This window comes from Grammomys surdaster, unplaced genomic scaffold (genome assembly GCF_004785775.1).
Source record: "Grammomys surdaster isolate TR1022 unplaced genomic scaffold, NIH_TR_1.0 334, whole genome shotgun sequence".
NCBI lineage: Eukaryota > Metazoa > Chordata > Mammalia > Rodentia > Muridae > Grammomys > Grammomys surdaster.
Window position 1 is genome coordinate 4,485,868 of NW_021604753.1, and position 27,406 is coordinate 4,513,273.

Consider the following 27,406-nt stretch of genomic DNA (forward strand, 5'->3'; position numbering starts at 1 on the left):
GTGTGAAGATGGAGAGGAGCAGTGTGAAGATGGGTAAGAGTGGTGTGAAGATGGAGAGGAGCAGTGTGAAGATGGAAAAGAGCCATGTGAAGATGGAGAGGAGCGATATGAAGATGGAGAGGAGCGGTGTGAAGATGGAGAGGAGTGGTGTGAAGATGGAAAGGAGCGGTGTGAAGATGGAGAGGAGCAGTGTGAAGATGGAGAGGAGCAGTATGAAGATGGAGAGGAGTGGTGTGAAGATGGAGAGGAGTGGTGTGAAGATGGAGAGGAGTGGTGTGAAGATGGAGAGGAGCAGTATGAAGATGGAGAGGAGCAGTGTGAAGATGGAGAAGAGCTGTGTGAAGATGGAGAGGAGCAGTGTGAAGATGGAGAGGAGCAGTGTGAAGATGGAGAGGAGCGGTATGAAGATGGAGAGGAGCGGTGTGAAGATGGAGACAAGTGGTGTGAAGATGGAAAGGAGCGGTGTGAAGATGGAGAGGAGCAGTGTGAAGATGGAGAAGAGCCATGTGAAGATGGAGAGGAGCAGTGTGAAGATGGAGAGGAGCAGTGTGAAGATGGAGAGGAGCGGTATGAAGATGGAGAGGAGCGGTGTGAAGATGGAGAGGTGTGGTGTGAAGATGGAGAGGAGCAGTGTGAAGATGGAGAGGAGCAGTGTGAAGATGGGTAAGAGTGGTGTGAAGATGGAGAAGAGTGGTGTGAAGATGGAGAGAAGCAGTGTGGGGATAGAGAGGAGTGGTGTAAAATCCTGTCTTCTGAACGTGAATCATGGCCACACAGCTAACAGGAATTAGGAGAAAATGCTCCATACACAGCAGCCTAGATTTGCAGGTCTGAGGACAGATTCCTAGAGGAGAAGGTGACAAGACCACTCAAGAAAAACTTGCCTGCTACATTCACCAGCTGCAAAATGTGTGTTTCTTCAAGAACATATGACAGATTCACCAAGGTAGATTTATTTTGGAATGTAAAATGAGTCCTGTATTTGGAAAGATTGAAATGGTATAGATTGAAGCTTGTAATTATAGCAGTATTCACATTAAATTCAGCAATAAATTCAGTGTTTCCAGAAAATGTGTGTTTGGAAATTATGACACACTTCTACATAAATCTTAGGTGAAAGAAAAATAAAAAGACATCAGAAAATATTTTGAACAGAGTGGTAATGAAAACACTACAAATCAAAACCAGGAGAGTAAAGCAGAATATGTGTTAGCAGGGGAGTTTGTGGCTGCAGATTCATTGTAATTAAAAGGAAGCAGCGGATGAAGAAATGGATCCTCAGTTAAGAGCACTTGCTGCTCTTCCGGAGAACCCGAGTCCAGTGCCCAGCAGACATGTTTGGTGGTCTATAACTGGAATCTCAGTCAGAGGACCTAGTATCTGTCTACTGGCTTTCTCGGCTATCCACTCATGCATGGTATGCATTCACACAGTCACTGATACATGTACAGAAATAAAAATGAAATAATATTATAATTTTAAATTTAAAAACAAAAATTTTAAAATAAAATAAAAATCTTTTTAAAATGGCAAATTGTAAAGTTGATAATTCTCTTGAAACAAAGGAGGGGGAGAGAGGCAGAGAGAGACAGAGAGACAGAGACAGAGAGACAGAGAAACAGAGACAGAGAGACAGAGATAGTGCCATGTTTCTATAATTTCAGCAATGGGAGGCTGAGCCAGACCTCGTCTCTCTGTCTCACAACATATAGAAAGCAAGAAAAAGTTCTCAAATGAAGCAGAGAAAAAAATAATAGATATAAGATTAAAAGTCAACAGCGTAACAGCCAACCTCTAGGAAAATATTTAATAAAATTCATAATTCATAGCAACAATGATTATGCAAAAACCATAAATAATTAATACTAAACCCCAAAGATGATATCACTATAGAAATCACATATTCTAGGTAATAAAGAAAAAAAACACATAAAATTTATGTCAACAAATTTGACAGTATTAATATATGGGGAAATAATTCTGAGAAACATGATTTTTCCAAACTGACACCAGAAGAAGTTAGTTTTCCAAATTTTCTAGGGCGTTGAATGTATAACAGAAAAATACTTCTGCTTTTTGGTGTAGAGAAGGCAATTTATTGCATCGCTTCCATTTCTACTGTGGTGTTAGAAATGAGGGGTCTTAGTGTCCAGACTGCTTCACTGTGAATTCAATCAAATGTTTGTAAAATCAGTAACACCAATGTACACAAAGTTTTTCACCATCTTACTAATCACAGGCAATAATGTTGCCTAAAAGGATAATGCATCATAGATACCGGGTTTATTTTAGAAATGCAATATTGGCTTCACATTCAAAAAGTAAATTGATGTAATTTGCCATATTAACAGAATAAAGAAGAAAATTATATAGTTATTGCAACAGATGCAGAAAACACATTTGACAAAAGAGACTATCTATCTTGATAAGAAGGCCAATTAATTCTTTAATCTGATGAAAACTGTCTATGAAAATACTATAGCTATATCTTTTTAAATATAATAGTTTTATTATTTAAGATTCTTCCACATGAATACAATATGTTTTGGTTATATTCACCTCTGCCCCTGCAGCTCCTCTTAGACCCTCCAACATGTCTCTATCTCAACTTCATGTCCTGTTTTTAATTTTATTTTTATTTTAATTCTTATGGCCTATGGCATCCAATTCGTGCTGCTCCTATGCACACTGATGTGTATATGGGACGACCCACCAGGTCCCACACTGCTGATGAAAGCTGCTGCATCGTCCACCAGCCACTGACTGTCAGCAACTCTTCAGCTCGGGGGAGGGGCTCTGTGACCGGCTATTGGCCGGCTTGATCTTGTGCAGATCTTGTCAAGCAGCCCTGAGTTCATAACTGCAGTGGGCCTGCCATGTCCACAAGACACGCTTCAGCTAACATTGTATTTGATGGTAAAATAGTGAAACCAGATCTTGAAGGTGAAGTGGTCCTGATGGACGAGGAAGAAGGTGGGGTAGGACTTCCTGATACACAGCATAGAGTCAGCTAGAGGACAGAGGGAAATAGATGTGTGCTTGTGCAATGTAAAAAAAACTACTGAGACAAACTGTAGGCTTATGTCAAGACTAAAATCAGGATGACTGTAGAAGGTGATACAGGAGGATGTGGAAGGCCCAAGAGGACTTCAGATTGCTTTTCATTCATATTTGAGATTATAACATGATTACATCATTTCCCTTCCTTTGCACTCTCCAAACATTCCCATGTATACCACCCAGCTCCCTTTCAAATTCGTGGCTTCTTTTTTTTCATTAACTGTTGTTACATGTGTATATAATATATAATAAATATACAATATACAATATATAATACATAATATATAATATATGCGCCTAAATATTACCTGCCCAGTCTGACAACAGATTTCCTAAACATCCAATAAATATAAAAACTTCAGTCTTTCAAAATAAGTAGCATTTTGCTTATATAAAAATTCAGAAATGAAGAAGACAAAATACAAATCGGAAGAGATAATACATGTGTGCTATGAAGATGCATATTTAAAATATGTAAATTACTTATAAATTAATAATAAAAAGATCACGAGTATTAATAAAAACAGAACTTATCTTAGGTACATCATAAAAGATACTATTTAAATGTCGATACATTCTGGGAAATGCTTAATATCAGTGGTCTTGAGGGTCATATAAATATCTGTGTGTGCATTGTGCTGGGGATTGAACCCAGTTACCTTTGCATGCAAGGCATATGCTCTTCCCTGATCAAACCTCCATCATAGGGTCACACAAATTAAAATAATTTCTAGGACTCAGGTTCACACCCATTACTGGCTATTCATGAAAAGATTTTCAGAATTATTTTCTAGTGCAGGCATAGAGTCTCATACATCGCAGCTGAGAATCTAACTTACAGCCAGCAAGGGAAAGTGTTTGGCTACAGCTTTATAAAAAGAAATACATATAACACACAGAGACCTTGTCATGCAGGAGAGCCATCCTGAATTACAAACACTAAAGAGATATATGCATACATCCAAGCATACATGTGTATGATAATGTTCATGTAGTGTTACCCATACAGCAAAGAATCAGAAATAACTTGAGGAAATGAGTAAATAAAATGTGGCATATTCACAAAATTTACCACTTCTCTTTAATAAGGAAGGAACTATTAATATGTATATCAATGTGGACAACTAGCATACATTATGCTAAACCAAGGGGGACAAAAACAAAATATTATAATGCATTATTCCTTTTAATTGAAGTTCACAACGAGGTAAGACTTGTTAATAAAGTCTGACAGCAGAACACCATTGCTGTCTTAGGGAAGCACTGTCGCCAAGAGAATTATCTACAGCGACTGCAAGGTTTTCTTTCTCGAATACGTCTCAGAATGCACCCAGCTATGGCAGGGAGGTCTGTACCTTATTGTACCTCTTTGTACTGAATTTTTAAACGAAGTTCTAGAACCTAGGATACTCAGCACAACTAACCAACAGATTTTACTGAGGACTCCTGTGTAATGACCCCTCCAGGTACTAACAACCTCTAGAATAACAATGATTATTTCATGATCATTGATTTGGTCCATTTTTCCCCTTGATGGTTTACCAAACATATGACTGGACACACTGGTTTTTTTTTTTTCATTTAATGAATGAACATGTTTGTACTCTGTTTCTGACACTATTTTGATCCTTGGAATTTACCACCGAGTAACAGGAATCCTAATTTCTATGCTCATGACAGAGTATAGACCTGAATGAGGTGGGAATCTATACCTTCCTGTTATGACCATGTAGGTGGAGGGCATTATCTTCTGGCTTACCATCCCTAGGGTTTCTCCTGTCTTCCTTCTGATAAACTGCCACTCTTCATTCTAGGTGTCATGATTCCATCAATGTACAGTGCTCTTAATGCACCGGGACTTTGAACATTGTTTCTTTGTCTTTTGTGTATCAGTTCTTCTATTCATTCACTGTTCCCAAGGTTTTCCTTCCACAGACTCCTGCAAAACCAAAATAGGAAGGTTTGCTTTGTGATTATAGCAAGAGGTAGAGGATGTGCGTGTTGTTGGGCTTGAGGGTCACTGGTGTAATCCAGAGATCACTTTTGAGCTAAAAAAATCATTCATGGTTGAGCTACATGGTCCAGGCTTGTTCTGTGTTGCCTCTGGATTGGGCTCCTATGCCAAGGAGCCAGCTTACAAAATACCGGTGATAACACTGAGTGAAAGAAAGATGCCTTTGGCATTCTTCATTTCCAGGTACAAAAATGCTTCTGAATAGTTTGTATAGCTTCACATTCCTGTTGAGTTACAGCAATCTCCCCCAAGTGCAGCTCAGGGACTTGCTGCCCAGTTGAGCTTAGCATGTACAAATAGTTCCTGTCAGTGGTCTATTCTCCTGGCTCACAGGGGATCCAGGATTTCTGAAATAACTCCCTGTGCTTCTTTCTCTAAGACAAGGAAGCCAGCGGAGCAGGTAAACACCAGAGATGCTATCCCAAAACTTCCCAGAGCACCGTGCGGTGGAACAGTAGGTCAGCAGAGGGACAGGACTTCCAGGGAGGGAGCTGCTGTTCTTGGACTCAGGCAAACTCTTCTCATCTCAGAATCACCCAGTGACGTCATTGCCAGCAGTGAGTGAAATGAGGGATTTTGTGAAAAACATGAAGGGCTCTCAGAGGGGTGCTGGAATTTGCTGGGCCTCTGTGTGCAGCTGGCAGGAATTCTACATGCATACACCCGTCCCCACCAGAACCAGAGCTGAGCATCCTTTCTCTGGCAAATTGGAATTTCTGAGTCACTGTCTCTAATTTTTTTCTGCTCATCTTGGAAGCTGATGGGTCCAGGGCTTCTAGAAATGTTTGAAAATATTACCTTACATGCAATCTAATAAGCAGCCAGTGCAGAACAATCAACAACCCATGTGCCCATTCCAGGGACAAAATTCCATTAAATATGAGGGTTGCAGCCAGGGTGGGTAGTAAGCTATTCACATCTCTATGCAATTTATAACTGAGCCAGCCTTGGTACAGTGCTATCTATATTTTACTGGCTATAGTATATATCACAGAGAAGAAGGAAAGTGACTTGGCCTGGTCATCTGAGTCAGGTCTTTCTGACGATGGAAACTTTAAAATTGGGCTTAGTGGTAATTTGCTTTTCATCAGGCTGAACCATTTTCTTACCAACAACCCCAAAGCCTTCAGAACAACTACATTAGTTACTTAATGTTTGAATAGTTTTTAAATAAAAAGGCAAATGTGTGTACACTAGGTTTATAAATTATGTGTTTTAAAATTAATAAATAAATAAAACTAGTCAGTATGTAGTGGGAAATGTGGTTTTCATCCTTGGGTATGTTACAGAAAGACTGAACACAGCCAAGTTACAAATTCCAGGCCAGATAGAAATGGAGTATGTATCGGAAGTGATTTAAAGAGATGTTTAAAGCATTTTGAAGTTTAATGTCACAAATAGATAGGACAAAAAGCAACACATGTTAAAGTAAAACTAAAGTAAACTGTTCCTTCCAGAAGATTCAAAGATGAGGTTTCTGAAAAAGACAGGGGGCCCTCATTTCGAAAGGGGGAGATCCTCTTTTGATAGGGGAGATGTGATAAGAGTAGAGTCTTGTTATGATTGGGGAGAGCCTCATTTTGATGAAGTAGATCATCATTATGATGTGGAAAACCCTCATTTGACAGGGAAAATCGAATTTTGATGAGGTAGACCATCATTATGGCAGAGGAGAGCCTCTTTATGACAGGGGAGAGCCTTATTTTTACAGGAAGAGCCTCGTTATGATGGAAGAGACCCCTATGTTGATGGAGAAGGACCTCACTAATTCTTTCTGAAGGAAAGTTCCCGTTGCCCCTTAGCTGATAGATCTGATTTCTCTCCCCATTCTTGAGATTCTCATTTTAAAACTTGGCTTTAGCTGCCCTGCACAGACACTTCCTTATCGTTCTCTCCTGCACACCTCTGTCTCCTATTCTATAGAGTTGCTTATAGAATACACCTCAAAGCACAAATTTATACAAAGCCAAGGATCATCCAAACAAGCTTGTTTGTAGAGTCTGCAAGGCTTTGTTCTTCTTCTCCCAGTGTTCTGCAAGCCCTCATATTCAGCTGCTGTCTGCTCCTGCTGGACTCTCCAATGATCCTGTCCCATCAAACACGCCCCTTTGTTGTCAAGGTTACCTCCCTTTTGCAGCATCCCTGCATCTGGGTAGTTCAAAGTGGGTTAGATTTTTTGCACTATTTCTGCAGACCCTCATGCAGACTCTTAAGAGTGTCAGCAGTGTGCTCTGTGATTGTGTGTGTGTGTGCATATTCATCTCTGCTTAGACTGGAAGCCCACTCAGGGAAAGATCTCTTCATTTCATCTGTTTCTCTAGCTCAGTCAGAAGGATTTGTACAAGGGCACAGATGGGTCCCTCTAAATCTGTTAGTCCTGTTAGTCATGATGACTCCACTTACCATTTGTTAAGAGCTATTCTATCCCAAGAACTAGACTGAGAATTTTACATTCATAATCTCATGTAGGTGTTTAAAAAATCATCCAAAGTAGGTATTTTTAATTCCTATTTCAGGCATCCAAATTCATGATCAACGAAGCTAGTGACCTGATCAAGATCTTCCAGCTAGAGTACAACAAAATCAGAAGTGAATATTGACCCCCAAAAGCTCTGCTCCCCAAACAATATCATGCCCAATAACAGGTAGAGGGATTTTTAGAGGAGAAGGCAGGGGGCTTGACTTCCCATCCTCACTCCCATTTTTCTTACCAGATGCAAGAGATTCTACTAAAGCCAGTTAACTGGAAAGTAAGGTGTAAAGATGTATTATGTCTCACAGCCTTGTATTGTCCAACTGGGGTCATTAAGGAAGGGGTTGTGTCCTCTCTTATATGTCTTACAGAAAATAAGATAGGGGCCACTTGGAGAATTTCTAGTATAAACAAAGAATTTTTAAAATTAATATGCTTACATGTCTGTGAGGTATGTCTAAGTATGTCAGAGGACAGTTTGTAGGAGTTGGTTCTCTGCTACCAAGGATCAGACTCAAGTTGTCAGGCTTGGAAGTAGGTGGTTCTCTCCACTAAGGACCTGAGCTTGCTTCCAGTCTGTGGCTCTCATTATAGCATGTTCATGTACAATCGCATCTGGGAGGCATGGTGATGTAGACAGTGTAGGTAGTATTTTAATTGCTTTTTGTGGTATTGAGGATTGAACCCAAGGCCATTATATGCAAGTGCTACAGCACTGAGACATATTCACAATCCAATTATTTTTATTTTGAAACAAGGTCTCATAGAGCCTAGGATGACCTCACCCTCATGATGCAACTGGCATTCAAGTACCATACCTGGCCTTACTGATAGTGTGTTTTGTTTTGTTTTCTAGTACTGGAGGTTAAGGCTAGGGACTTGCACTTGTCTATTAAGCACTCTACCAACCAAATTGCATCCATAGCTCTTTAAATTTTAATTACTACATAATAATTCTGTGAATATATACAATGCTGAGTGATATTTAAAGATGTGTAATGATCTGATCAGGTAATTAACAAATCCATTCATCATTTCTATGTGTTTAGAACATTCACAATCCTCTTCATTAGCTATTTTGAAATACACAGTTAATTGTTGTCAATCATAATTACCATACAGTGCTGCACTGTAATAGAAGATTTTCTTCCTATCACAACCACACCCCTGGTACCCACTACAGATTCGCTCTCTACTTCCTCATCCGTCTCTTGTAGTGCTGTGGGTCCACTCAACCAGTGTGTATGCACCCCCAATTCTGATCATCATTTTCCTTCTCCATTCTCATGCTAATTCTACTGTAGATCAGGGACTTATAGAACACAGGATTAGATAGATAGATAGATAGATAGATAGATAGATAGATAGATAATAGGTAGATGATAGATAATAGATGGCAGATAGATGATAGATAAATAAATAGTTGATAGTGGATGATGATAGACAATATATAATAGATAGATGGCAGATAGATAATAGATAATAGATGGCAGTAGATTGGATAGATATATGAAAGATCAAAGGCAGATAGATAATAGACAGGTAATACAGTGTGTATACAGTTAATATTCTGGAACAAAAACCATCTTGCTCAAGAACTGAAATATTCATATAAATGTTGTACTTGGATCATACACACAAATATTCCTATGAGTATTTAAAATACAAGGTTTGGAAGAAAGTTGTGAGAACATCCATAAGCGACAGAGGGTAGAACAATCACAAGGAATGTGCTTATGTAGGCAACAGAGACTTGTAGGTCAAACCAAGCATTCTGATTACGGTCAACACTAAAGACTTCCAGCGTTTATGCTTACATTTTTAATTTTTTCTTGACCACCTCATCTTTGATATCTAACTACAGCTATCCAACACACACTCACAGAATGGAGGGGAGAATGAGTTGGATCTATACCCAGCAACATTCCCAACCAGGAGGGTGTCATAGTGGTCATTTTTTAAAACTTATTTTATTTATTTACATTCCAGTCATTGACCCCACGTCTGACCCCCCTCCCACCAGTTCCTCATCTCAGTCCTCCTCCCCTTGCCTCCAAGAAGATGCTCCACCTTCCCCCATCAGACCTCTCCCTCTCTGGAGCCTCAAGTCTTTCAAGGATTAGGTGTATTTTCTCCCACTGAGGCCAGACCAGTCTTCTTAAAAGTGGACATTTTTTACAGGTGTAGTTCATTGGGCTATCTGTTTTAGAACCAGCCAAACAAAGGTCAAGGCCTTTAGGACTGTTGCCAACCATGTCCGAATCTGAGTCTGCTGCTTTCATATGCTCTCCTAGGGGTTCAATGGTTGTTAAAGATGAAGAGCTTCTGTCGGAGGCATGCACTTACTCCCATAATTCTAAGATTGTTTAGATCAGAGGTCTAGTCTAGCCTTTGCTTCTAGGCTCTTATTTCTTCTTTTGCTCTGGAATATCTTGCTTAGCTGAAATGCTTAGGCCAAATTTGGACAAAAGAGAGGAAAGTAATAAAATCTTGTTGAGTCTTTCTGTGTATGGCGGGTACATGTGTGGGAGTGGGCACACATTCATGTGGGTGTGCATGAATACTGAGGCCAGAGGTCTGAGGCCTCTGGGTGCTGTTCCTCAGGGACCATGCACCTTGTTTTATGGGACAGAATCTCTCACTAGTCTTGGAACTCACCCATAAGCTAGCCTGGCTAGGTTCCAAGCCTCTGAGATTTTTTTATGTTTGCCCACTGGAATTACAAGCAGGCACCAACAACAGCAACTTTTGTTACATGTGGAAAACACCCTGAAGAAGTAGACAGTTACTAATAAGACCAAATGAAGTGCTAACTATGGCTGTGATTGAGGGCCTAGGTTGACCTTAATGCATAGTAAATACTAAGTTATCAAAAAGTCCTCTCAGTCAAATCTTCCCACATAATCAGAAGTGGCTGAACTGGGGGTATTTAACTTTTAACTGTTTACATTCATTTTATCAAGGATTTTTTTTTCTTGAACAGCATCTGTCTGCACATCTTTGTTGAGTGTTGAAAATAGATAAAACATCTGGTCTTTAAGAGACTCAAAATCTAACAGGGCACTAGGGTATGCTCAAAACTTCAGCAGAACATGAGGTGTGCCGCAGATGTTCAGAGATGACTCTTGGGTCTCAGGGAAGATGTGTGAGGTATAAGAGTCCAGAGCATCCATACAGACTGCTTCTCTCATGGACAGGGTCTCAGGGAAGAAGAAAGATGTGGATGTCAGAAGCTACTAGGAGAGCTATGCACCCATCTGAAAGACTCCCAAATCCCCAAAGTAATGTCCAGACCTCAAAGCCCTCAAACTCTATTTGAGTATGACTGGCCTATGTTAAACAGAAATTGTGACAAAGAATTCTAAGAATGATGCAATAGCATTCACACTTTGAACAGAGCTGATAGTTTGCATGCATCTTTGAGGGATTTTCTAAAGAGCTACTTAAAGGAAGTGGAGTTACAAAGAAGCCATGCTCGAAAGATACAGTGTAGGCCTTGGCTAGCTATTTACTCCTAGAATTTATGATTTTGATGAGCAATCACTTCTGTGGTTGCATTGGGTTACATCTCAAGAGAGTATTTCTTATTGGATATTGAATTTCCAGAAGAGAGGCTATCAAGACAATCGCAGAAGCTCTTTTGTAGGAGAGACGTTTCCAAGCTACTCTCATGAGAAAGATTTTTCTCTTTTCCAGATTTAAGGACAGAAGGGTATCTTAAGTGCTCTTCTTGTTGCTCTGACTAAACATCTTATAAACGTGAAGAAGGAAGAGGTTCTTTTGGCTCACAGCTCCAGGGTATAGTCCATCATGGCAGGAGAACCATGGGAGCAGAAGCTTAGAAGACCTGATCACACCAAATCTACAGTCACAAAGGAGAAAGGGGGGGGGGAGGGGAGGGAGGGAGAGAGAGACAGAGAGAGAGAGAGAGAGAGAGAGAGAGAGAGAGAGAGAGAGAGAGACTGACTGGTACTCTTCTTTCTATACAGTATTAAGATCCTCAGACAGGGAATGGTACCGCCCTCTTTTGGAAGGGTCTCCCCTCTTTTATTAACCTAATCAAAATAATTCTTTTCATGCTGACCGAAACACCCTTTTCCTAAGTGGCTCTAGCCCCTGCTAAGTTGACAACATAATCATCATGAGCTCACTGTGTGAAATGGAATACAGAAGTGGCCCAGCCCTTTGTAACAGTTAGACAAGGAGGACATGAGTCCTATAACTTCAAAGACCTGAATGTAGCTAACATTCTCAGAGAGTTCAGGATCGTACCCTCTCAGATGATCCAGAATTTTGTGGTACACTGAGGGTCAAGCTGAGCCCTCCTGGACTTTGGACCTACAGTGCTGTCAGACAATAAATAAATGGGTGCTGTTACAGATGGCTACATTCAGGGGAGTTTATTAAAAACAATAGAAAAATACAAACTCACTGAATTATAGAATATAGGACTTAGTAACCCTTGGAAGCACTGTTGAAGGTGTTGAGGTAAGAGGACCATAGAAAAATAAAAAGAAGCCTGTAGCCTTTATTTCGCCCATATGGTATGCTGTGGAGAGAGTTGGGCTTTGCTCTAATCCTCACATCTGCACTGAGACTCTATGGTCTTCTCTTCAGCATAGAAACAAAGGCCAGGGGAAAGGCTTCAGCTTGCTCAAGTCAGAGCTGGCGAGCTGCAAACTGAGGCCATTTCACCCAATAGCCGGTACTCACAGAGGCAAACAGCATGCCTCTTACACCGAATTGGTAGTTGGCACGAAGCTTTGAGAAGTTTCCTAAGGAGCTATTTAAGGAAGATGGGGTTGTGACGAAGTGATTGCTCTGAAAGCACATAGCAGGGAGGAAGTGGGTAGCTGGTTTTTACAATTTTATTTTAGGTCTAGGTCTGAGTTAGTTATTCACAGATTAGGCAGCTCTAGAACACATTTGCTACCTCTGTGTAACACCAATCATCTTTCTTCCTTTACTTCCCCCCTCTCGTCCCTTCTTTTCCTTCCCTTTCTTTTCCCAAATTCACATTTAAAGTTGAGTGCTCTTTTTGTAAAATGACTTTGGTAATATCACCAACCTTAGCAAAGTCTTATGGAATTTAATTTGTTTCCTTATATAATGATCATTAAGTTTCTCAAATGATGTGAACCAGAGAAGGAATGTTAAGTCATTACAAAGACTTAAAATTATCATCTGCCTTCCCCAGAGTCACGCACAGGAACTATTTTAAATGCCCACATAGTACAATATGTCAGGTCACAGGAAGGGAGGTACAGTGGATCTCTAAATTAACTTGTCCAGCTGGAACAAGGAATGGCATCTCCTGGTGGTATATATGTTCTAGTTTTACAAGAGGTTTTTGTTCTATTTACTTTCTTTATCCATTTTTTTATGATATTGAGTGAGTGTGGTCTCCCACAAGGTGACATTCTGCTAAAAGTTTTCTAGATTCCAAAAGTTAAACAGCAACAACAAAATGCAATTCACACACAAGGTGTCTCTATGGGAACATGCACTGATAGGGTTGTTACTGGTAAGGATGGGTCATGATGTGGTAGCCTCGTGGTGCTAATGAAGGATAATGATGTTGAAAGTGATGATGGTGGTGGTGGTGATGTGTTTTGATGATATGAGATGTGTGAATATTTTGTTTTTATTAGTTCTTTAAGAATTTCATATAATGTCTTTTGATCATACTCAACTCTTGGATATGTGGCCTTCCAGAGAACACAATCAAACAATGATGGGCATATCCTTAAAGAAAACAAAGTCTACTTCTTTCATTAGCTATCATTTGCCAATAGCTCCTTGGCTAGGGGTAGTACTTCATGTCAGCTTTCCCCCTTCATGCTGGGACTTTTGTCTAACATGAGCTTGCATGAGTATTTTTCGTGCTATCACAACCATGGTGAACTCACACATGCAACTCCCCTTCTGTGCCCTGAAAACAGTTTCCTTGAAGTCACCACACCGTCTTGTTCTTACAATCTTCCAGTTCCTTTGCTGTTGTGATCCTTGAACACTGGGAAGAAGGAGCAGGGTATAGATGTTCCATTTCAGCCTGAGTATTCTTCACTCTCTTATTCTCTACACCACGAACAGTTGTAGGTCTGTGCTAATCACAATCTACTGCAAACAAACAAACAAAAACAAACACCTCCCAAACAAAAACAAACAAAACAGAGAACCCCTCTCCAGTAAGGACTGAGGGATGCACTAATTTATGGGTAGTACGATGAGAGTCATGTGGAGTCAGTTTAATACTATTTCTATTTAGGAAAATAGTAGTAGTAGATATACCTAACACTAAATAAAGACCCTTCAAATAGCATATGAGCTTTTTAAAATGTTTATGCACCCAGATAAAACAAGTTTAAATGGAATTCCCTTAAAATAGGAGCAACAATGTCCTCACTAGGTACCACAGGATAACAAGTGAAAAGTCTAATGGTGGGAATAGAGCTGTTGGTCACTGAGGTCCCATAAATATCTAAACATTACAGGTCATTGCCATTGATCATGGTTATGTTCCATAACTTGACAGTAAAATCCTAGTGCTGAAGACTCCCATACACTTGAGTAAGAGAACATGAAAAAAATCAAGTATAAACTCACCTGGAATCTTTATCACCAACAACTAGCTTTCATAGCACTGAAACATACTGTGTACACTACTAGAAGAGGAACACCCAAGCTACAGTAATGACCAACCTGACAAGACACACCCATTGGTACAAGGTTGGCATGGATATCATGGAAGTTACAACGTTCTGATAGAATTTAAGGTCTGCTTCACATCTGTACCTGGAATCCTTATCAGGATCAAGAACCTGTGCCTTCACAGGTCATGGCTCTGAAAGAGAGCCTTCGATTATTAACCTTGATGGAAGTAGTCACCATGAGTTGAGCTCTACAATGTCACACACAATGCTAAGTTTTACCATAATATCTTGTTTTGAACTTGTAATGTTCTCTTCATTTTTGTATCTCTAAAAAGGACACAATGACAATACTCTTATTATAGAGTTTTTAGAGCAGTTAGTATATTGAATGCTTAGAAAATTGATCAGCACCTAGACGTTCAGTACTTGCCAGCTCCAATTGTAAATAATTCTTTGCTAATATTAAAGGAGGGGAAATGGAAGCTACAAGAGTAGGACAATTTACCCAAGGTCATACAGTGGTGAAGGCAGACTTGGATCCTCTACATTGGTACAACCCTAACATCCTGGGTGTGCTCAGAAACTGTCTGAGGTGATGGGGGCACAGTTATGCTGACAGGAAGGATAAATGTAAGACAAAGCTGTTCCCTGTATAGTCTGCCACTGCCATCAATTATGAAAATGAGGGAATAAGATTATTTAAATGACCCCATATGAGTAAATTATTCAGAGTCTCTAAGTCAGAAGTATTTCTAGAAATTTCTGAATAGACAAATGAAAACCATTTAAATTTTCTGACATGGTCATCAACTTATCTATGTAGAAAATGATTCTAAAGAACTAGACATCTCTGAGCAAGGAGAGAGAGAGGAGCTGATGAGGGATGGAGGGATGGAGGGATGGGAAAGAAGGAGGAGAGAGAGACAGAGTTGGCATCAATGCCGCATTTCCATCACTATACCAGTGCTGGTTAGTTTTTGTCAACATGACACAAGCAGAGTCATTTTGAAGAGGAAGTGCCTCCTCCCAGTTATCTTGTGGTCTGTGGGGGTGTTTCTTTGATTAATTATTGATGTGAAAGGGTACAGACCAGAGTGAGCAGTGCTATCCTCTAGGCATGGGTTGGCTAAGAAACCAAGCTGACAGGGCTCCTAAGCAACATTCCTCTGATTCTGTGCTTCAGTTCTTTCCTCCATGTTCCTGCCTTGTGTTCTGTTCTCTCAGTGATGGTCTCTAACCAATAAGTTAAAATAAACCCTTTCATCCCCAAGTTGTTTTTTGTCAACATTTTATCACAGTAACAGGGAAGCTAACTAGAACAATTTTAAATACCCGAGATAATCTACTTATAAAGAGGAAAGTCTTGTGTTGGTTGAGTCAGCTTTGAAGTCCTTAGGCCATTGTTGACTGGTCCTTTCTTTGGCCTATCATGATGCAGTGCATCAAGGTGAGAGGGCGTGGTGGAACAAAATGATTCAATGCCTGTTTAGGGAGGAAGAGTAAAAGAGGAAGTGACTGGGGTACACCGTTTCTACCAAGAGTCATTCCCCATGACTTTCAGAATTCCCACTCTAAGCTCTACCCGTCAAATAAGGCTTTAACACTACAAAGTAATGTCACCCTTAGGACCAAGCCTTTAACACACCTGCCTTTGGAAGACATTCTTTATCTAGATCATAGAAGAAAGAAATGGGAGAGGAAGAAGGAAACAGAACGAGACGGGGAGACGATCAGGAGTGGGAGAATAAGGAGAGAGAGTGAAAATAGCCACTGGATCTGGAGTCAAAGATTTTTTTCTGAGTTCCCTGGGATGGGATGTTCATGCAGAGCTTAGACTGCTTCAGGGGGTTCTGGGAAAGTGAGTTGATGAATGAGGGAGGCACAATCTAAATTCAAGTAGAGGGCACTCTCTCTTAAGTTTCAAGTAAGTGTCATTTAGAGAAAGATGTTTCAAACTTCTAAAAGAAGTTTGAGAGTGAGTTGAGTCCCTAGGTTGAATGTAATGCTCTGGATCCTCAGGACATAACATGAGCACACAGGAAGGATGTGCTGAGCGTGGAGTCTACCCAAACCTTACACACTGGGTTTTCTTGTTTATGAATCTGCTTAACTGCATGTAGTGAAGTAGGTGACAGTTTCTGACTACATTTAAGTAGTGCCAACTTAAAGATACCCAATGACATTTCTTACCAACAGCTGAGGAAGTATTCAAGTTCAGGTCTTGTAGCTCTCCAAGCTGATAGTTCTCAGAGGCTCCACAGACCCTCAGATTCCACTGAACCACAGACAAAGAAGTCCTTTTGTCTCTTACCATTTCCTAGCTCACCTGGGTAAGGATATCTGTATTTTCCCATCCTATGGCAAGCACTAAGACCTCATCGCAAGTGTCTGGAGATGCTCACCATGTCCTCACCACAGCACCCTCAGTGTCTTACCATAGGTCTTTCCACTGCCCCTGCTGTCACTGTTCGTGATTTCCAACTTGCATGCTGATCATGTAATAGGAAGGACATTTGTCCCCAAAGAAAGAGATAGAACAGTGAGGTGCTCCACCCCAGAAATCTGCTTCTGGCTTCAAGTGACTGACAGGAGCTGCACTTGGATTTTCTGAACTGAGGTTTTGACCCTATCCTCCACCTTCTACTCTGGCATTATAGCCTAGCCTGGACCAACAGAGGGACAGAAACAGAATTAGAACACTATTTGAACACTATTAGAATACTATTCTATTAGAATTAGAATTGATCTCTAAGCTTTGGGAGACTTAATGGGTACACTTTAGATTCTGAAGAGAAGACTTATGGGTACCCTAGACCTTTCCTCAGAAATTTATTAGTATATATTTGTTGGACAAATATTTGTTGCTAATATTTTGTTCAAGTATATCATCATGCACTTTGACCAGATTTATTATTATCTGCTCCTGCTCCACTTGCTCCTTCCATTTTCTTCTCAAATATTAATCTCCCTTCCATATTCATGGTGTGTGTTTGTGTGTGTGTGTGTAACATACAATAGCTCTACCCCTATGTTGTATCTCTATATTACTATCTATATAGTATATATACAAATACATAGCTATAGCTATGGCTATATCTATATCATCTATATCTATCTATATATCTATCTATATCTATGTCTAGCTATATAAATCCCCCATATTTTAGAAAACAACAATATTAATATTAATTGGTTTGCTTCAATTATGGCCCTTGTATTAATTATACTGATTATTTTAAAAGACAATCAAGATGAATAGTAACACTGTGTGCTCCTATGTCAGTTACATATAAGGAAACTGAGGGCTTAGGTGGTTGGTGACTTCACCAAAGTTGCAGCTTAGCTCTGTCAAACTCCAAAGTTCATTTCCTTCCCACGTCATACCCTAGTACAAAAGTGCTTTCTTTGCGTATTGGTAGTGAAAGTAGCACCGTGAAAGCCCATCTTGGGAGTGTCTGATCCCTGTGCAGTGGCTCCGAGGTTTTAAGGAAGGCTGTTACTAGCACAAGGTCCCCTGCTGGGCCTTTTCCTCTTCCCTTTTCCCTTGGATCTCAGTTCAGAGTTCTCCCCCCCAACCCCGGGCTGTATGCAAATCAGTCTCCTAATCAGGTTCTTGCTTCTTCCCAAAGCCAATCAGCTTCTGCAGTCTGACAAACTGAGGATGTAAATGAGTCCCCACCCCGCAGAAACTGCTTCTTCATTACTTATGGCCCGCCATCTGGTCTGTCATCTACCCATTGTCTTTTGAAAACTGTTACAGAACTCATCATTCCCATAACCTAGCATCTTCAGAGTCCATATTGCTGCCATCCGAATTGTAATCCTGCAAATTAGAAAGATGGAGAGGGACCAGAGAAGGGAGGAGCAGGGGCTGGACCATCTGGATTTCTCTCCATGCGGAAAAAGCCTGATGGAAGTACAGATACCACAAAGTGGGGAAGACTTGGATAAACTGATGCTTATGGCCTTGAGAGCAGTTTAGAAACCAGTAGCCTCTCTGTTAGCTGTGTTTAACTTTGAAGTAGAAACTGCAGGCTTCAGAAGAACACTGATTCTTGGTACTAGTTCCCTACCTTTATCAAGGCCAGCAGATTATAGTTGATGATGTGCCTGTTTCTTTTCCATGATTAAAGTGTGTTTGAAGAAAAAAGAATGGGCTGATATGAAGCTTGAAAACAGGGCCAGTATCAGTTTTGGCTATCAGATCCTAACAGCTGCTCTCAAATAATGGAAAGGCAGGGAATTTCACAGGTGATAACCCTGAGCTTCACAGTCATCAAGAGACATGGGGTTAGAGTTCTCCTGCCAATACTGCTCATTCACTTCATAGAGAGCGCTGGTTCTCAACCTGTGGGTCGCCACCCCTTTGGGGTTGAATGGCTTTTTTACATGAGTCACCTAAAATCATCTGCATATCAGATATTTACATTAAGATTCATAACAATAGCAAAATCATAGCTATGAAGTAGCAACAAAAAATAATTTTATGGTTGGGGGTCACTACAATATGAGGAACTATATTAAGAGGTGGCAGCATTAGGAAAGTTGAGACCCAGGGATTTAGGGTGTTCAATATGGATTCTTGAATCCACACAGCAAGACTTGAGTTTCATTAGCAAAACATAACCTAAGACTTCGCAGTCAGGAATTGTCATGCAACTGAGAACACATGAAGATTCAAAAGTATAGGTGTTGAATTCCGTGGAGTAACACTAAACTGTGGGGATTGAATGCAAAGACAAGGATGTCCGGTCCAAACTAACATTAAGAGAGAAGCAAGTGGTTATGTATACATGATTATAGGGTTATAGAGTAAGTGTTGAGGTCATCAGAGTTCAAGGATCAACAGCTTCCTTGAGCATCCACTGGTTAATAGCTGGGGTGTTTGTGCATGAGCCTCATTTAGTTCTGATATTCTGGCCAATCTTGAAACAGCATTCTTCACATTTCCCAGCCCTTAGTAGGATGGAGTTAATGATAATGCCCTCCCTGTCCACAGTGTGTCTGTGAGTTATTAAAGCCATCACTCATCAAATTCTTCCTGTAACTCTCAGAGGACTTTAGATATGTGGCCTTTCATGTACTTATATGTGGTGTGTGTGCATGTGTGCATGTGTATGAGTGTGTGTGTTTGTATGTGTGTGCATGTGCATGCATGTGTACATGTGTGTGCATGTGCCTCTCCCCCTCCCCCTCCGTGTGTGTGTGTATGTGTGTGTGTATGTGTGTGTGTGTGTGTGACAATGTTTTACTGAATCTGGAGTGTGCTGTGTGTTCAGCTGGACTGGCTGAATCAGCCCCAGGGATCCTTCGTCTGATTCTGCTTTCAGTGTCTTGGTTACAGATAGGAGCTGTTCTACCTGGTTTTTATGTGGGTGTTGGGGATCTGAACTCATGTCCTCAATCTGTTCTTAGCAAGCACTCAACCAGCTCTCTACACCTTATAGCTCCTTTTAATTCACAAGGAAACCAAACAACAACAACCTGCATGGTGTTAGTACTTTTATAATGCCTGTTTTGTAAATGAAAAAACTAAGAAGCAGAGAACAGTCAATTTCCAACAATCTGAGCAAGATTGTGATTCCGTTTGTCAGCCTCCAAAGCCTATGATTTGACCCTTATGTTCTGTTCCATCTTCAATCAAATGCTACAGTGCAGCTGACATCTCCCAGGGCTGTAAGAGGTAGAGAATTCAAATACGAAACACTAGGTTTTCTATACAGTTCCTAATCCTGTCCCTCTCCCCTGTCTCCCCCTCTGTCTCTCCCTCTCCCTCTGTCTGTCTCCATCTCTCTCTCTGTCACTGTCTCTCTTTCTCCACATTTCGCAATGCTGTGCAGTAGATATAGTTTATTTTAAAGATGGGAAAAGTGAAGACTAGCGATGTTAATTAATTGAACATCATCGCTCAACCACTTCATAGATTGTGAGAGTTGGAGGTAATTTATGCCTAATATCTAGTAGAGACCGTGGGACCTGGCAGAGAGGGCTTAGCAAATGGAGCCACTGCGCATTTACAGTGCAATCTGGATTTTTTTAAATGGCACTTATTTCGGTTATTTTCTTTTGCTTTTTGCATTTTGAGTGGATTTCTGAGAAGTACCAACAACGTTCTTCTTTCTCACAGGTGCTGGCTTTAGACACTAAAGACAAATATCCTCAGTGATGACTGGCCATTTCCACATCCCACACAATAGGGTGAATACTGATATACACACAGTTAGGAAAGAGTCAGCCAGAAAGCTCTGCCTCTTCTGGGCCGTGTTATTAGATTGAACATTGGTTTACTGCTCTGAACAATGCTAGCAATTTATGTGGCTGTTGTGAATGGCAAAAATGTGATATTAACAGTAACTTATAATTCACAGGGTCTTATATAGTCAGGCATTTTTGATATTATCATCCCTATAATAGCACAGCTTTCTAACTATGATGCTCTCCCAATGTACTGCTTTCTGAGATTTCTATTCATCTTTTCCCAGTACAGCTTCTTGGCCAGTCAAACACTAACAAGCCTGTTCATAAGAATCCAAGATCATTTGAGTTACATTTATAGTTATGAAGTTAATGACATGCATTAATTGTGCAAAACCTCCAGTCAGAAAAAGGAGAACAGGATCATTTCCAGGCCTTTGGGTTTATTGGAGAACTAAGGTAATGGCAGGCTGCTTTTGGCAGGACCTTCTATGTGCACAGAATTGTATTAATAGACAATATGGGTTCTATTTAAAACAGTCAGCAGTTAAGTACAAAGCAGAGCTGTCTCTTGTTACAGAAGAAAGCAAATGCCTGTATCCTCTTGGTAGACAAGCTGTGGGCCTGGATTTTATAATCGGTGTCTTACTTTTTGTTCTCTGGAGTTACATTCAGGAATCAGCCAGGACTGTAGGAGGATATGCACATTGAAGATGGAAAGGAACATTGGCTGAAGGCTTTCTAAGTACTGGGCATTGTGTTCAATGGTTCATCTGCAAGAGCTAATAAAATCATTCCAAGAGCCCTGAATAGTATGGACCAGATCATATTGGTTGGGCAGTGACCAGCTACATGGAAGAGACTGGAGTCAGTCCTTTGTACTTTCATTGAGTTGCTTTATTCATTGTTTTGTTTAATTCTCATAAGAACCATATGGTATGATGACTCCTCTTATGCCCATTTCACAGATGAGGAAGCCAGTGTTCAACAGGTGTCATTAAACAAGGTCACCCAGCCTGCAAGCACTGTAGCCAAGCACAAGTTCATGTTCAGCCGACTGAAGTCTACATTACTTTTCACACCTAAGAGAACAAGTGAAGATTATCATTGACTGCAGGGGGAGCCTTTAGGATGGCCCAATTGGTTTAGATTGTTAATTAACTTATTTAATGAGCATTTAGAGCCCTGAGCTGGATAGAAGAGATACAAAGGTAGGCAGAACCCAGTCCCTGAACTGCAGAAGTCTGCTAGAGCACACAGATGAACATCTGGGTATGTAGTTGGTGACTTAAGGAGAAAAGAGGCTACCTCCCCAATCCTGTGGAGCTGGAGACTCTTTCCTTGGTTTAGGGGCTCTGAATGACATATAAGGTGTGCCCAGCAAAGAGTTGGCAGGGGATTTTCTGGACAGGGTAAATGGTGTTAAACTATGTTGCCGAGAGAAGAGCTGGATGCATCTACCAGTCTCTGCTTAGCTCTCTGTACTTTACCAATCCACGTAGGGCAAAGAGAGATCAGGCATTGGCCGTCAAAAATGATACTGGCATGATCATGTCCTAGAAAGGACAGACTAGAGACTGGGCCATTTAGATATTTGCTTCTAATTTAACTTTAATTGTTAACCTTAACAGGGATGGTGGAATGCTTAGATGAGAGTCGTGGCCTGGAGGATGGACCGATGGGAAAAATTACCTCAAAGCAGAAAAGTTCAGTTAGAGGCTTCTTTGGAGGTCAGAGCAGATTAAAATCCCACACTATGTTGGTAGTCCCAATACTGGGTACTTGGTTTAATATATACAGAGGAGATGGCAAGAGACATGGTCCAGGGTCATTTGGATCATTGGGAGTGCAGTGATTCAGACTTACAGTTGGAAGAGAACTTGCACTTCTCTCATGACTGAAGAGAAGAGGGTGAGTCAACTCTAAGTGTGTTGGAAGTATACCGGGAGCAGGAAGGAGCTGGTGAAGGAGTCAGAGCTACATGCCATTGACCTAGAGTTGATAACTGAAGACTGAGATGGGTAGGAGAGACCTGAGTGTGGACATCTGAGGTCAAGAGGCTTGCATCAGCCAAAGAGGTAAGAAATAGCCTGATGCGGACACACTCAGGGAAGATGGATGTCCCACAGTGAAAATTCCTGGGACTGATGTATGGTATGCCTTCCATTTAGCGAACAGAGATACACTGAGATCTTTAGAGGGTAAACGACTACAGAAAAGAGATATCCAAGCACAAGGAATCACTGTCAGTCTGGAGCAGTGGCTCTTACCCTTCCTAATGCTGTGACCCTTTACTATCATTTCTTGTGTTATGGTGACCACCCAGCCATAAAATTATTTTCACTGATACTTCATAACTGCAATTTTGCTACTGTTATGAATCATAATGGGAATATATGATATGCAGATGGTCTTAGGTGAAAGGTCATTCAGCACTCCTCAAGCCAAAGGGGTGGAGACCCACAGGTTGAGAACCACTGATCTAGAGGAAAGATATTCTTAATTCTCAAAGGAGAAGGGAGGCATATGCAGAAGCCAGGTAAGTTTATGGATTACGTGGGTTGTCCACCTAAGCTGAAATAAGGGATAGATTTACCAGCCTAGAGCAATGCTGCTGCTGGCAGCCCTCAAGCCTTGTGGGCAGGTGTGAAGGTTTGAAATAGTTTCTAGGGGATGGTGGAGATACACTTAGGAAAAGAGAGAAATATTTCTGGTGAGAGAGAGAGTCCTGAAATTTGAAGCGACATTAAGCTAGGTGGTCAGGTGATATGCTCTACCTGTACAGCTGGCTTATAGGTGGGAAAGGACTGACTCAGAGATGGGGGTGAATGTGCCACGTGGGTGTAACAAGAGTACAGGTGGAGACAGGTATGTGTGAAAGTGGGGAAAGATCTGTGGTAGTGAAGAATGAAAGGTATCGGCCAGGATGAGGAAGAGATGGGAGCCTGGAAGGGTCATTCAGAAGAAAATACAGAGATCCAGGGGCAGGCATGACACTGGAGAAGAGACATAAACTTACTTGAGTGAGCCTGTAGCCTTTCTTAGAGTCATTGGAATTAAGTTTTGCAAAGTGGATTTATGCCATTGGGATGAATGGCTAAAGTCGACTGGAGTTAGTTCATGGTTTAAAAAACATGGACCTGACAATTTAAACAGATCACCTGAGAGGTGAGAGTACATTATAAAAGGCATGGCACCAGTTATTAGCAGATGAGACAAGTCTGATATGGTACATAGTGGCATACATTAGTAAAGCCACCATATACAGTGTGCAAGGGTTCTGAGCCAATCCAGAAGGGATCCAAGACAGATCGCAGATGTAAACTCAAAATGCCAGTGAGCATGCAGGAACGTTAGCTCAACATCCATCTCCTTCTGCAGCCCGGTCTCAGTCTTTCCCTCTAATTCTCTTTGCTTCTTCCCTTTGCACTCAGAGTGGTTCATCCAGTTGGGATAAATCCCTGTCTCACAAATGCGCACCTGCATCTTCAGTTCAGCTCCTAAGCCTCTGTCCACACTGTTCCTTCAATCTACAAGGCTCTCCTCTCTGTTCTGATCCCCTCCTTTCCAGACTCCAAACACCCCGAGACTGACAACCTTTCCTGATTCTTTATCACTTCTGAGGATCTTCTGCATCTATGTCACCTTTGACCTATTTATTGGTTTTTATTATGATGTATAATTCATTTGGAGGACATTGCATTTTATCTTCCTTAGTAGCCAACTGGTTGTCCTTTTCCAATAGGGATTTAGAACGGTGGCTATCAAACGTTTTATGTAAGAGGCATGTTTATCAATATTTTAGGCTTAGAGGGCCACGCTGTCTTCTTGACAAGCCCTCAACCCCGCCTCATTAGCTTTGACAACTGTAAATGGCGTATAGAAAAACAAGTATGGCCATGTTCCATTTAAGCTTTATTGATGGACACAAATTCAAATCTCATAGAATTTTCATGTGTCATAAATAGTATTCTTTCAATCATTTGAAAATAGAAAACTCAGTTGTAATGTACACAACTGTGGTCTCAGTACTCAGGAGACTCAAGCAGCAGAATCGTGAGTGTAGGACCTAATTAGGCTACATTGGGAGACCCTAACTCAAAACAAAACAAAATGAAACATGAAGCCCCACCCTTAACCCACGGACTAAACACCTGACCCCTGGATGATGCTTTGCTGAAGTCAGGGTGAAAGGCCATTCACTTTGAAGAGCTACCGTACAGAAGGCTGATGTCACAGAGAAGCCACTAAACAGTTATTGAATGAGTAAACCAAGACTTGTATATCATTTAACCCTAAAGAATGATGTGGCTAATTAACCAAGACACTGATCAGTAATCTTGGGATTCTACATTTGACTATAATTTGTGCAAATCTGAAACCTTTTGCTTTAACAAAGATGACATGACAGCTCCTACTTGTGTATTACTGCTCAGCTTTGCTCTTCTGGTAGCTGTAGGTTCTTTTCAGCTGCTGCATTTGTGGTGTAATTTAGCAGGAAGGGCAATCAGAGGCACTGGTGGGCTAGTAGCCTTGATTGTAGTTTCCTCTCAGTAGCTCTACAGAGCACTGGACCTGGTCATATCTGAGGTGATCATTGTGGGTGGAACTGGACTGACAGTTGAGGGTTACTTAGGCTCTGTTTTATGAAGTAAGTCTTAGCTGTCACATCTCAAAGCCCTCCCTCCTCCCCCGACACATCCTAATAATCATGTAGTGTGTGTGTGTGTGTGTGTGTGTGTGTGTGTGTGAAGTTATGTATATGTTACACAGGGGCTCATTGGTGTAGACATTTTGGAGGCCAGAGGCTTTTGTTGGGAATCTTCTTCGATCTCTCTCCACCTTATTGTTCGAGACAAGTATCTCACTGAACCTGAAGCTTGCTGACTTGTAGAATAGCTGAGCATTGCGTTCCGGAGATCTGCCTATCCCAGCTCTCCCCATCAGTGCCGGAGTCACAGGCATGCAACTGTGGTGCCCCTGTTTCGTGAGTGTACTGGGATTTTGAATCAAGGCCTTCATATTTCTGCAGGAAGCACATTAACAACTGAGCTGCCTCCTCAGCCCCTGGTCGTCATCTTTCCAGCCGTGGACAGAATTGTGGTTAAGCCTATTACTCCTTCCTCACCATTAAATCTTCTCTTGGTTTTAGTATTTTCGAGGATCCTCTTGCTGGAATCCTTTAGGGCTCAGACAGAGCCTGGAGCAAAGTCATCTGTGGTCAGAGCTCAGCAAAGAGAAATGACTGTCAAATACCATCTTATCTACAGAGAACTGAGTTTCTGATCAGCAGGCATTCCGTCATGGCCTTGGAGTTAACCCATGCACAGGGGCTTGGTTGGTGTCTTTGTAATAGCTATTGGTGCCTCAGGCATCGACTCTGACTCCCCTTCATCTTGAAGGAGAAAAATGTCCATCTCAAAGATTTAAGTTTATTATTTTGCCCCAGATACAAAAACACAGATGTCCATCAGACACCTAACACTTTAGCATTCACAGCCCAGTAGCTTCTCAGGGGCAAGTGGATGAAATGTCTTTCAAACAATTGATACCCTCAGGTCTTACAGCCTTATTTTAAAACTTTGCAGACACTGGATGTGAGGTTAAACTTGAATTTTCAGGGCTGAGGGCCAGATGGAACTGGCTTTTTCCTCCTTTATAGTGCTGAGTGAAGAAATCCATTCGCTCTTGGCCTGTTACTTTCTTCAAGTCAGGTGTGATTGCTGATACCAGCTGCTTCCTTAGTCTGAAATTTGATTACATGAAAGTTACCTTGATAGGTTTTTTTTTTAAATAAATAGTTACATTCTCAGACCGGAATTTTCCACTTTAAAGGTTTTCATTCAAAAAAATACCGAAGAGGAAGCATCTTCTCCGTATTCACGTCTTAGCTTTATCACTTGATCCTCTTAGGCCAGTAAGGATGAGAGGCTCGCCGTCCTCCCAGCACTGGAACTGGATTCTCTCACTCTGGCCAATTCCTAACTCACTGGCAACATAGCCAAGGGGACAGAGCTACTAAATATTGTCTAGGTAAATGCTCCCTTGAAGAGCTGTTGACTCTGCCTGATTGCAAACGGCAATCGTTTGTTCTACAGTTGGAATCGACGCTGATCTTTGAAATTTACCCAGAACAAAGTACATTAGAAGGTCAAGAGGAAACCTTTGCCATATTTCTAAACAGTCTTTGTGAAGGCATTTTTTTTTTTAAAGTAAGACTGACAGCTGCATTGTAAGAGAGGACTGACCTCAAGCTGGTTCTCTTTTAACAGTGTGTGGTACTTAGCCTTCCCCCAACCCCAGTCCCAACATCTGTCTGCCCCTTTTATACCTCCTCTGGACTGGTTTGCAGACCTTGTTTTCTTCTTCAATTTAGAGTTACTGCAAAGAGCTCCACCCAGTTTTGCACTTGGGATTCAGTCAAAACAGATGCACAGTATGGACAGACAGTCCTGTTAAACAGCAGCATCGGAAGCAGGCAGACACAGCAGGAGGGCAGACCTTCCTTTCTAAGGGCCCTTATGTAACAGGGTAGAGGCTACTATGGAGGCAGAAAAGTCTAATCAGCTGTAGGAGCCTTAATTACGCTCTTATTGGTTGACATCCCCAAATTACCCAATTGTCACGCAGCTCACATTTGAGCAGTGGATTCTTTCTCCCTGATCTCTTATTCTAATTGCCTTTCAGATGTTCATGTCATAGTGCTGAAATTCAACCCCAAGGCCACAAAGCAGGGCTCACTAATAGCTCTGCTGTTGGAATCATTTACCATGGTAGACTTTAGGCCTGAGAATAAGTTCACAGGAAAACTGGGGAAATAATGCTGCCCGCAGAGGAGCAAGAGCAAGCTACAAGACTACCTCGGGCTCTCTCTCTCTCTCTCTCTCTCTCTCTCTCTCTCTCTCTCTCTTTCTCTCTCTCTCTTTCTCAATCTGTCTCCCTCCCTCCATCCCTTCCTTCCTCCCTCCTTCCCTCTCCCTCTCTCTCTCTCTCTCTCTCTCTCTCTCTCTC

The 27,406-nt window shown here is 41.2% G+C and overlaps 1 protein-coding gene across 2 annotated transcripts in view; it reads left to right on the forward strand.

Moving 5' to 3' along the window:
• Grin2a (glutamate ionotropic receptor NMDA type subunit 2A) overlaps positions 1–27,406 on the forward strand; it is a 412,474-nt gene that overhangs the window by 282,100 nt on the left and 102,968 nt on the right. The window lies entirely within an intron of this gene.